The sequence below is a fragment of the Myotis myotis genome, unplaced genomic scaffold (genome assembly GCF_014108235.1).
Source record: "Myotis myotis isolate mMyoMyo1 unplaced genomic scaffold, mMyoMyo1.p scaffold_m19_p_8, whole genome shotgun sequence".
Taxonomy (NCBI): Eukaryota; Metazoa; Chordata; class Mammalia; order Chiroptera; family Vespertilionidae; genus Myotis; species Myotis myotis.
The window spans coordinates 46,538,947-46,550,726 of NW_023416390.1; the positions used below are offsets into that span (position 1 = coordinate 46,538,947).

The following is an 11,780-nucleotide window of genomic DNA, read 5'->3' on the forward strand; positions in this document are numbered from 1 at the left end:
AACTCTTATGGTTGCAAATAAAAGAAATCCAACAGCTTAAAACAAAACAAACAAACAAAAAAAGGAATTTGCTTCTTCATGGAAATTAAAAAGTCCAGTGTGTGGTGGCTTATTTGGATCCAGGTACACAAAAGATGAAGCCAGGCATCTCTTGGTTCTGCTTTCTTCTGTATTGTCAACAAGCTCTCCTAAAATGGCAGCAAAGGTTCCAAACGCAACTTCAGGCTTACATTCCATCCTTTGGAAGGAAAGTATCTCTTAATAATTCCAGTGCAAAACTAGAGGAAAACTCTCATTGGCCCAAGTTGGGTGACACGCTTATCTCTGAACCAATCATGAAGGCAGGAGATTCAGTATTCTGATGGACCAGGTTTGGGTCATGTATTCATCACTAGGCCTGGGGATGGATGTGGGGGCCAGCTCCACCTAAAGCACATGGATAAGGGTAGGGAGACTCAAAGTATTATGGGGAAATTTTTACTGAAAGAAAGAGGATGGTAATGTGTTACTGGAAAGAAAAGCAGACAAACAGTTGTGAGAGAGAAATTAAAGCAAATTGACTACCCTCTTTTTTTGCTGCTCTAAAATGATTATATATCTACCTCATGGTGGCCACTGGTAATCTTATTTGAAAGAAATTATGTAAATCTGACTAATAATGTATTCTTGGATGACAAAAATGAAGTCAACCACATGAAGATTAATTTATCAGAAGCTGCAAATAAATTACTTTATGTAAGGGCAGTTTTACTTTTATCTGGATGAGTTCTGTGTGCCTGACCACTACCCTGACCAGCTCATCCTATAACAAAGGAAATTGCCATCTGTCCCTTTGCTTGTATAAAATATTTCTGGAGGTGGCTTGCCAACTTCAGCCAGAATGACAGAACTAATGAGTTTTTAGCTACCATATGCACGGAGTATAATAATAGCAGGTTCTAGGCAAATGTTGTCTACTTGCTTCTGGGAGTGCTTTCCCTCCATGATAGGAGCAGATGCCCAAGGCTCTATTAAGAATTCTGTTTTCTTCATAAATCTGTACTGTAACATGGAGTCCTCATATTCTAGTGAAGTGATTTTTATATGGAAAGCATGACCCTTGTTAACCCATTTCTCTTCAGTTTTCAACTTCTGTTATATAGAGACTGGCCCTTATTATGTCAGATATAAGTATCAGGTGCCTTTTAGAAAATTTGGGCAGTTTGAGCTTTCCAATAGGTCTTTTGCTCTTTTGATGCCTTACTGATTTATGTGAAAGAAAACAAGATTTTAATTTCCTAATACTTCTTGCTATTTTATGTTAAAATGATTATATATACCTCACCCAGTGCTTTGTGTCTAATTATTTCAACAGTCAGAATAGGTTAGCTTATGTGGTTGTAACAAATGAACCCAAATTTCAATGGTCTATAACAAAAGCTTATTTCTCATTCTCACTACATGTTCCACCATTTTCTATAGATTATCATGCAATGTGCTTCCCTGAGGTTCTAGTATGTGGGATGCCACCATTGGAAAGCCTATCTAATAAAGATGGAATATGCAAATTGACCATCACTTCACAACAAAGATGGAGGTGCTCACAGCCAATAAGGAGGGAATATGCAAATTGACACGACAAAGATGGCAGTGGCCGGGCTAGGATGCTCTGGGCCTCTGGGCAGTGCGTGAAGGCGGGAGGCAGCTCCGGGCCAGAGCGAAGGTGGTGCTGGCAGCCAGGGGAAGGAAGGCCTATTCTTGCAAGAGTCTTTGTGCATCGGGCGTCTAGTTTATAAATATTCACCTGAGACTAGAGTATAGGGGTTGGGTGGGTGAGTATCTTAAAAGTTTATAAGTGAGAATGTGTTTTTAAAATATATTTTTATTGATTTCAGCGAGGAAGGGAGAGGGAGATAGAACCATCAATGATGAGAATCATTGATCAGCTGACTCCTGTACACCTTCTATTTGGGAATTGAGCTCGCAACCCAGGCATGTGCCCTGACTGGGAATCGAACTGTGACCTCCTGGTTCATAGATTGATGTTCAACCACTGAGCCATGCTGGCTGGGCTAGGGTGCTTTAAAAAAAACAAAAACAAAAAAAAACAAACAAAAAAAAAACTAGTACCAGAAAACCTGACCCTGTCCACTGACAGTGCCTAGAAGTAACTAAAGCTCAGTAGCAACGAGCACACCTGGTGCCCAGATTTTGGTTTTTACATTTCATTTCTCAATCATGAAAGAAGTCAGGACTCCTTGGAGAAATGGCTGATTCTGGATTTGGGTCAGAGAAAGATCATTTCAAAAATAAGGAAGCATTAAGAACACGTGTATCCACTAAACAATTGATGGACATTTGGACTATTTCCACTTTCTGGCTATTGTCAATAAGAATGTATGAGAACAGCTGCCACAGCAACACAAGGAGCCAGACACAAAAAGTGGGGCTGTCTGTGGGGTGAGGTGGGGGTTTCCCATGTCGGATGACGCTTGGAGGAGCAGCACCAGCTCTTCCTCATCTTCATCCTCCAACCAGCAAACTGAGAAAGAAACCAACACCCCCAAAAACAGAGTGAATGAGTAAGAGGGTTCGGAAGGAACTGACAGATTCCTCTTTAGATCCTCCAGCTAACTGCAGTGCTAGTCCAAAGGCGATAACATCTATGAATGGAGATCAACCATCCTGGAGCCGCCAGCATCCGTGTATGAAGGTGGTGTATTCTTCCTCGATACCACTTTTACACCGGAACACCCCTTCAATCTTCCAAAGGTTACATTTCAGACAAGAATCTATCACTGGAATAACAGTCAAGGAGTTATTGGCTTGGACATACTGAAAGATAATTGGAGGCCGGCACTAAGCATTTCTAAAGCCCTCCTTTCTACCTGCTCACTTCTTACAGACTGTAATCCTGCCGACCTCTAGGTGAGAAGTATTGCCACTCAGTATATGACCAACAGAGCAGAACATGACAGAATGGCCAAACAGTGGACCAAGAGATACGCTACACAAATTGGGTTTTCACAATTCTTACATTATTTGTCTGTCACAGAGAGATTTTGAAGGAGTGAGGGAGGGTGGGAGTTGGTAGAGAGTAGGGTATTTCTGTAACAGACATTATTCAGTCTTATTTCCTAAGATTTTGTTGTAACGTAAGGTATGTTGCTATGGTAGACAGAATTGGTATTAGCAACATTTAAAATTGTCATTAGTTCTGCCACGTAAGTTGAAATGTAGCACAGAGAATAGACCTTTGGATTCAGTTGCTTGTAGTCTGTAAATTTAAAACAGCTTAATTTTGTACAGGTTGCACACATGGCCTTTTATGTGAAGTCCTTCCAAAGCTACATCCTTTTTTGCTTAAAAAAAATTGAAACTTATTTTCCCTTCTTGGAAAGGAACAATGATATTTAACCGTTTTTAGAGACTGTCACCTCATATATATTAAATGGACATGTGTCTATAAGACCAGACAGGAAATGAGTAATTATGTATTTTATTTTATATGACAATCTGCTTTATTGTGAAAAGATTAGAGGTTGGAATCAGGACCTGTGAAAATCTGTAGTAAAATACCTTAAGCTGTTAACTGTAATGTGTGGAATAGGAGTTGCTCAGTGGGTTGGTTATATGATGCCGACTACTTAAGTCTACATTTGTTACTGTGCTAATAAACAATATTAAACCAACAAAAGAGAATGTATGAATATCCATGTACAAGTTTTTCATGGATATGTTTTCAATTCTCTTGGGCATATAACCAAGAGTGGAAAGTCTGCGTCATAGTAACTCTGTTTAACTTTTTAAAGAACTGCCAGGCTCTTTTCTAAAGCAGCTGCACCATTTTACATTCCTATAGCAATGTACGAGGGGTCCAATGTCTCCACGTCCTCTCCGACACTTGTTATCTTTCTCTTATTTTTTCCTACAGCCTTCCTAGTGGGTGTAAAGTGGTATCTCATTGTGGCTTTGATTTGCATTTTCTTAATGACTGATGATGTTACGCATTTTTATTGTGCTTATTGGCCATTTGTATATCTTCTTTGGATGAATGTCTGTTCAGATCCTTCGCCCATTTTTACATGGGCTAGTTTTCTTTTCACTTTGAGTTGTAAGAAGTTTTGGGGTTTTTTGTGTTTTTTTTGTATATTCTGCATACAAGACCTTTATTAGATATATGATTTGCAAACATTTTCTCCCAACTGTGGGTTGTTTTCACATCCTTAATAGTTTCCTTTGAAACACAAAAGTTCGAATTTTGATGAAGTCCAATTTATCTTTTTTTTTCTTGTGTTGCTTGGGCTTTTGGTGTCATGTTTAACTCTTGCATATAGGCCTTTGATTCATTTTGAACTGATTTTTGTATAAAGTGAGTTAGAGGTCCAAATTCATTCTTTTGCATGTGAATACTCAGTTATCCCAGAATCATCTGTTGAAAAGACTAAACTTTGCTGAAAATCAATTGACTGTAAGTGTTTATTTCTGGATTATCAATTCTATTCCATTAATATATATGTCTATCCTTATGCTAGCTCCATACTGTCTTAACTACTGTAGCTTTGTACTAAGTTTTGAAATTGAGAAATGTGAACTTCAAATTGTGTTCTTTTTTCAAGGTTGTTTTGACTCTTCTGGATTCCTTGCATTTTCATATGAATTTTAGGATTGTCTTATGAAAGTCTGCAAACAGAAGAAAGAAGAAAAAAAAAAAGAAAGAGAAAGCATAAAAACAAACCTGGCTGGCGTGACTCAGTAGTTAGAACATTAGCTGGAGCACTAAAGGGTTGTGGGTTTGATTCCTGTTCAAGGGCATGTACCTGGGTTGTAGGTTTCATCCCAGGCTCTAGTCAAGGTGCCAGCAGGAGGTGACCAATCAATGTGTCTCTCTCTCTGACTCTGTCTCTCTCTCCCTTGCTCCTTCCCTCCCGTTGCTCCCTTCCACTCTCTCTAAAAATCAATGGAAAAAATATCCTCAAGTGAAGATTAACAACAACAGCAACAAAAGTGGGATTTTAATAGGGATTGTATTGTATTCGTAGATCCATTTGGGGAAGACTTCAGATTCATGAATATGGGATATCGTTCCATTTATTTAGTAGTTCACTCTGGTTGAAGAATAAGATTTAATGATTAGTCAGTAAGTGCAAAGTTTTGCTTAATTATACATTTACCCTGAAATCTAGAAGGCTTCATATCACATAGGTTTACTTCTAATTCGTGATACACGTCCAGAAAGTTGACTGGGGGTTAGGCTCCAACATAGTCATTCAAGGATCCGGGCTACATCATCTATATAATAAAAGCCTGAGCGACTGGATGACCGGACAACTGGATGACCGGCTGGTAGCTATGATGCTCACTGACCACCAGGGGGCAGATGCTCAACACAGGAGCTTCCCCCCTGATGGTCAGTGCGCTCCCACAGTGGAAGCTCTGCTCAGCTGACAGATGTGCGCCAGATGCTGGGCTCACAGCTGGTGAGCGCAGTTGTGACAGCATGAGCCTCTCCCTCAGACACTCCCTCTGTGCACCTGAGCAGGTGCAGCGGGGCCAGGATGAGCAGGAGCCCAGCCCAGGCTCGGGCTCCTCCCTGGCCACCTGCTGCTTCATGCACTACTTCGTGCTGTGCAGGATTGGCACAGACAGTGGGCTGGAGCCCAAAGAGCTGGTGGGTAAGGCTGGGCTGCTGCAGCGCAGAGGTCAGGCCGAGGGACCCCACCAGTGCATGAATCCATGCACCAGGCCTCTAGTGTAGAATATATGGCTTCTAGGTTGTCAAGACAAAAGCAGAGAAACCTGAAGGGCTATGTACCAGCTCACTCTTCCTTCCTCCTCCCTCCCTCCCTCCCTCCCTCCCTCCCTCCCTCCCTCCCTCCCTCCCTCCCTCCTCCTTCCTTCCTTCCTTCCTTCCTTCCTTCCTTCCTTTCTCTCTCTCTCTCTCTCTCTCTCTCTCTTTCTTTCATTTCAGAAAAGAAGGGAGAGATAGAAACATCAATGAGAGAGAATCATTGATCAGCTGCCTCCTGCACACCCCACACTGGGGATCAATTCCACAACCTGGGCATGTGCCTGGACTGGGAATTGAACCACAACCTCCTCGTTCATAGGTCAATGCTCAAACACTGAGCCACTCTGGCAGGGCCATGCACCATATTTTAAAAGCTTCAGTCGGAAGTGAAACATGTATATCTTGATAACAGCAATTGGGCAGACTAGTCACCTGACCCTGACTAACTGTAGTGGGCTTAAGAAAGTCAGGGAGAGCATGGATATTTAGTGAGCAATAAATGTCTGCTATGAACTGAATTGTCTTCCCTCCAAATTCATATGTTGATGCCATAAGTACCAATGCGACTGCATTTAGAGATACTGTTTTTAAGGAGATAATTAATATAGTAAAAATGGTGGGGCCCTAAACTGATAGTGCTGATGTCCTCCTCTCTCTCTCTCTCTCTCTCTCTCTCTCTCTCTCTCTCTCTCTCTCTCTCTCTGTGTGTGTGTGTGTGTGTGTGTGTGTGTGTGTGTAGAGGAAAGAAGAATAGAAAAATAGATTGCGCCATATTGTAGAATGTTTTACATTACTCTATACTTAATTGTTAAACAGTAGTAATCTTTGGATTTTTTTAATAGCTAATAGAGCGGTACATCATCTTTCCTCCAAGGGGTTTGTAAGGTTCAGGAGAGGAGTGGATTGTCCTCACACACACATACGTAGGTGCTTTAATGTTTGATTTACACAGATCATGGAAGTCATAAGCAGAGCACCCAGAGGCTTTTATTCTTTTTCAGTCTGTCCTGCCTTCAAATCTGGCTCTTTTTTCATTCTCTTGTTCCTTTATGTCTTTCTAGGGTGCTTTCCTAGAGGAAAAGTGGGGCACTATTGCTAGAGGAAAGGAAAATGAATACTGGGTAAGCAATAACGACTGACACTAATGACATCCCTCAGTATAAGAAGAGGCAGGGTAACTACAATAGCACGACACCTCTTTCCTCTCTGCTCCCTGGAATGCAGAAAGCCGTGTGCCACTCCCATCCATTTCTTATTCTCAGAGATTTATATCGTATAAGCCCCAGGTATTTGCTGTAAAATTTAAAAATATATATAATTTTACTTAAATGCCTGGGTAGAAAGAAGGGGATTTTTTTTTTAAGTGTAGGGGTTTTTTTGGAGTTGGGGGACTTGGTCTCCCCTCCCATAATTGCTACAAATTACCCCACCATTTACTGACTTAAAACAACAATAAACATTTATTATCTTTCATGATTTCTGTGGGTGGGAGAGCTTGGCTGGGTGATGGGCAGTTCTGAGGACGCAGTCGTTATTTAAGATTTATCTGGGGCTCAAGGATCTGCTTCCAAGGTGGCGCATTCACAGGCTGGCAAGTTGGTGCTGGTGGCTGGTAGGAGACCTCCGTCTTTTTGTGTGTGGTCCTCTCCACAGGGCTGGTTGAGTGTCCTCACGTGATGGCTGGCTTCCCTCAGCGCAATCTATCCAAGAGAGCAAGGCAGAAACTACCATGCCCTTTCTGACAGCCTGGAAATCACACACTGTAATTTCTGCCGTATTATATTTGGTCACATAGACAGCTCTCATTCAGTGTAGGAATAGCCTATAAAAAGGTGTGAATATTAGGAGGCAAGAATCATTGGGGCCCCTATTTTCTTTTTTAAAGATTTTTAAATTGATTTTTAGAAAAAGAAGAGAGAGAAACATCTATGTGAGAGCGAAACACCGATCGGCTGACTCCTGCACACAGCCCTGCCAGGGATCGAGCTGCAACCCTGGCATGTGCCCTGACCAGGAATCGAACAGGCAACCATTAGGTGCACAGGATGCCCAACCAACTGAGCCACACCGGCCAGGCCATTGAGGCTCATCTTGAAGGCTGGCTATCGTGTTGCCCCTCCCCATGTGTATGATGTAGTATATATCTGTGGTAAGCTGGAAAATGGATCCCCAAAATAGCAGGTCCTAATTCTTGGAACCTGTAAATGTCATCTTATATGGAAAAGGGGTCTTTGCAGATGTGATTGAGTTAAGGAGATGGAAATGGGAATTTTATCCTGGATTACCTAGGGGTGCCCTAAATGCAATCACAGTGTCCTTGTAAGAGAGAAGCAGAGGGAGATTTGACACACACAGACGAGAAGAAGGCCATGTGACCACAGGGGCAGAGGTTGGAGTGTGAGCCACAAGCCAAGGAATACCAGCATCTGGAATAGCTGAGGAACAGATTCTCCCTTGGCGATTCCAGGGAGCGCAGCCCTGCCAGAATCTTGATTTTATCTCAGGGAAGCCAATGTCAGACTTCTGGCCTTCAGAAGGATAGAATAACTTTAACGGGGAAGGGGGTATTGTTTTTCTTTGTGTTGTTTTTTTTTTTTAATAATTAGAGACTATTTTATTTTACTTTTTATATATCATAGCAATTAGGAGGAAGGCCTTAGGAGTCAGATTTCCTGCATTTGCATCCCAGTCATTTCCCATCATTAGCTCTTGGGCAAATTGTGGTGCCCCATTTTCCTCGAAAATAGGGCTAACAATAAACCTACCTCAAAAATTTAGCTTTCGAAAAAATTGTAGTACGATGCATATAACATAAAATTTACCATCTTAAACATTTTTAAAGTGTGTATTTTTTAGTGTTCAATACATTTACATTGTCATACAATCAATCTCCAGAAGTCTTTTCATCTTGCTGAACTGAAATTCTATAGATATGCATTCACTAAATTCTGTAGATATGCATCTCCTCATTCTTCAGCTCTTGGAAACCACCATTCTGCTTTCTATCTCTATGAATTCAACTGCTCTCTGTTGTTTGTGGCAATTTGTTATAGTAACCATAGGAAACTGACACAGTATGCTTCCACCTCCATGTTCATTACAATCTTAAAGATACATAAATGTACATAAACAGTTTTATACACACATAGATACACAGGATTTTTTTGCCACTGTTTTATAAAAATGAGACTATATTACATATACGTTTCTTTGCTCTTTTCACTCAACATGTTTAATAAATTTATTTTCAGATAATCATTTCATTCTTTGACTTTGGGCAAACCTTTTAAAAGGTACCCTTATAGCCCTAGCCAGTATGGCTCAGTGCATAGAGCGTCCAAAGGGTTCGATTCTAGTAAAGGGCACGTACCTTGGTTGCAGGGGCCTCCCCGGCCCAGGCTCTGGTCAGGGCTCATGCAGGAGGCAATCTATCGATGTGTTTCTCTCACATCGATGTTTCTCTCTGTCTTTCCCTCTTTCTTCCACTCTCCCTAAAAAGCAATAAAAAAATATCCTCGGGCGAGGATTAACAACAGCAAAAGTGTCCTTATTGGCTTCAATAAATACTAATGCCTAAAACATGTTCAGAGTGCTTTTTCTACAGTTGGACAGTGGTGCCCCTCAGTTATCCAAGCCCTCATGATCAGATTTGGGGATTGTACTTCTCCCTCCTGACATCTGTTTTTTCATACCTGTCTCCATTCATTAGCATCTCCATCAGACAGAGGCAAGAAAATGAAAAAGAGGTAAAGCATTACTCAAAAATAGAGACCAATAGGACAAAAACCAATTCTTTTTTAAAAATTATTCTTTATTATTGCAAGTATTACATATGTCCCCCTTTTTTTCCCCATTGATTCCCTCCAGCCCACCCCCACCTTCCGCCTCAGGCTCTCACTGCCCCGTTGTCTGTGACCATGGGCCATGCAAGGTCCTTGGTTGATTACCTCCCACTCACCACTCGCCTTCCCACCCCCCACCCCCACCCCCACCTTCCCGCTGAGATTTTGCACTACAGAAATCAATTCTTAACACAGTTATTTTTCCTTGTGTAAGGGATGTTGAAAGAAGTTTAGTGGCTAATACCACTTAAGTCATCTGGATTTGAGAGAGGGAATGTTAGTGTCTATTCTTGATTTTTAAGACTTTTGTCCCAGGTTTAGATAATCCTGGCAAAGAGTAGTCCTTTAATAAATATTGGAAGAATTTACTCAATCAACAAACATTTACTAAGCACCCACAATATACTGGAATCATGCAGTCTCTGAATGAATGAACAACTCAGATTTTTGCTTCTTGCCCTACCAAGTAGGCCTGCTATTCTACAGCATTGCCATTGGAAGTTAGAAGGGAGAAGTGAGAGAAAATAAATGTATCAGTTCTGTATTGGTTTCCTAGGGCCACCATACCAAAGTACCACAAACTAGGTGGCTTAAAATAAAAAGTTTATTGTCTCATAGTTCCTGTGGTTAGAAGTCTGAAATCAAGCAAGACCACACTTCCTCTGAAACCTGTAAGGGAATCCTTCCTTGCCTCTTCCTGGCTTCTGACTGTCTGTTGGCAATCTTTGACATGCCTTGGCTTGCAGATGCATATCTCTGATATCTACCTTTCTACGTGGCATTATCTCTGTGTCTGTCTCCACGTGGCTATCTTCTCATATGGATACCAGTCATATTGGATTAAGGGCCCACCCTACACCAATATAACCTCATCTTTTTTAAAAAATAAATAAATTTACTTATTTATTATAGAGAGAGGGAGAAAAACATTGATGTGAGAGCAAAACATTGATCAGCTGCCTCCTGCATGCCACCTACCGGAGATTGAGCCTGCAACCCAGGCATGTGCCCTGAACAGGAATTGAACCAGCAACCTTTCAGTGCATGGGACTGTTATAGGTGGCAGGAGTGGCACCAGGTGTTAGAGTGGTGGAATCAGACCAGACCTGGGTTCAGCAACCTTGGTATGTGAGTTCTGGCTAGGAAAGAATTCAGAGCCAAGACTCAAACTATAAGAGAATAGCCTATATAAAAAAGAGAAACATGTAAATTGACCATCCCTCCACTATACTCACCAGCCAATCAGGAATGAGTATGCAAATTACCCCAACAAAGATGGTGGGTTAATTTGCATACACAGGCACCAGGCAGAGAGCAGAGTGGGAGAGCCAGCAGCTTGGGGGGACGTGGCTTCCTCAGTCGCTCCCCCCAAACCACCGGGTGGAGAGCAGAGCGGGAGAGCTGGTGACTTGGAGGACTTGGCACAGTGGGAGGCCATGGGATGGAGACAGAGCAGGAAGGGAAAACCAAGAGCACCGGGAGCACCAGGAATTCTGGGAATGGTAGTTCTGGTGGCAGCCCCAGGACTGGAAGTGGAAGCCCAGAGTGCGGGGAGCACCAGGAATGCTGGGAATCATAGTTCTGGTGGCAGACGGATCTCCTAGACCCGTGGTTCTCAACCTTGGCTGCACATTAGAATCACCTGGGAATCTTTTTTAAATCCTGATTTCTGGGCCTCATCCTCCGGAAATTCTGTTTCTTTGTTACTAATGTTGTGGCCCCACCCCATAACAAAGAAACAGAATTTCTGGAGGATGAGGCCCAGAAATCAGAATTTTAAAGAGATTCTCAAGCCCTAGCCAGTTTGGCTCACTGGATAAAGCATCGGCCTGGGGACTGGGGGGTCCCAGGTTCGATTCCATTCAAGGGCATGTACCTTGGTTGCAGGCACATCCCCAGTAGGGTGTGTGCAGGAGGCAGCTGATCGATGCTTCTCTCTCATTGATGTTTCTAACTCTCTATCCCTCTCCCTTCCTCTCTGTAAAAAATCAATAAAATATATTTAAAAAAAGATTCCCAGGTGATTCTAATGTGCAGCCAAGGTTGAGGACCACTGTCTTAATAGAATATTCAGCAGCTTTCCAGGTGTGTCCTTTCAGGGTCTAGGTCTCCACTGATTGATTAGTCTGTTCCAGGGCAGGGGGTCATTATCCAATGTAGCTGGTCCT

At 42.1% G+C, this 11,780-nt stretch overlaps 1 pseudogene; it reads left to right on the forward strand.

Moving 5' to 3' along the window:
- Positions 1-2,457: 2,457 nt before the first annotated feature.
- On the forward strand, positions 2,458-3,045 carry LOC118661547 (annotated as a pseudogene).
- Positions 3,046-11,780: the final 8,735 nt, after the last annotated feature.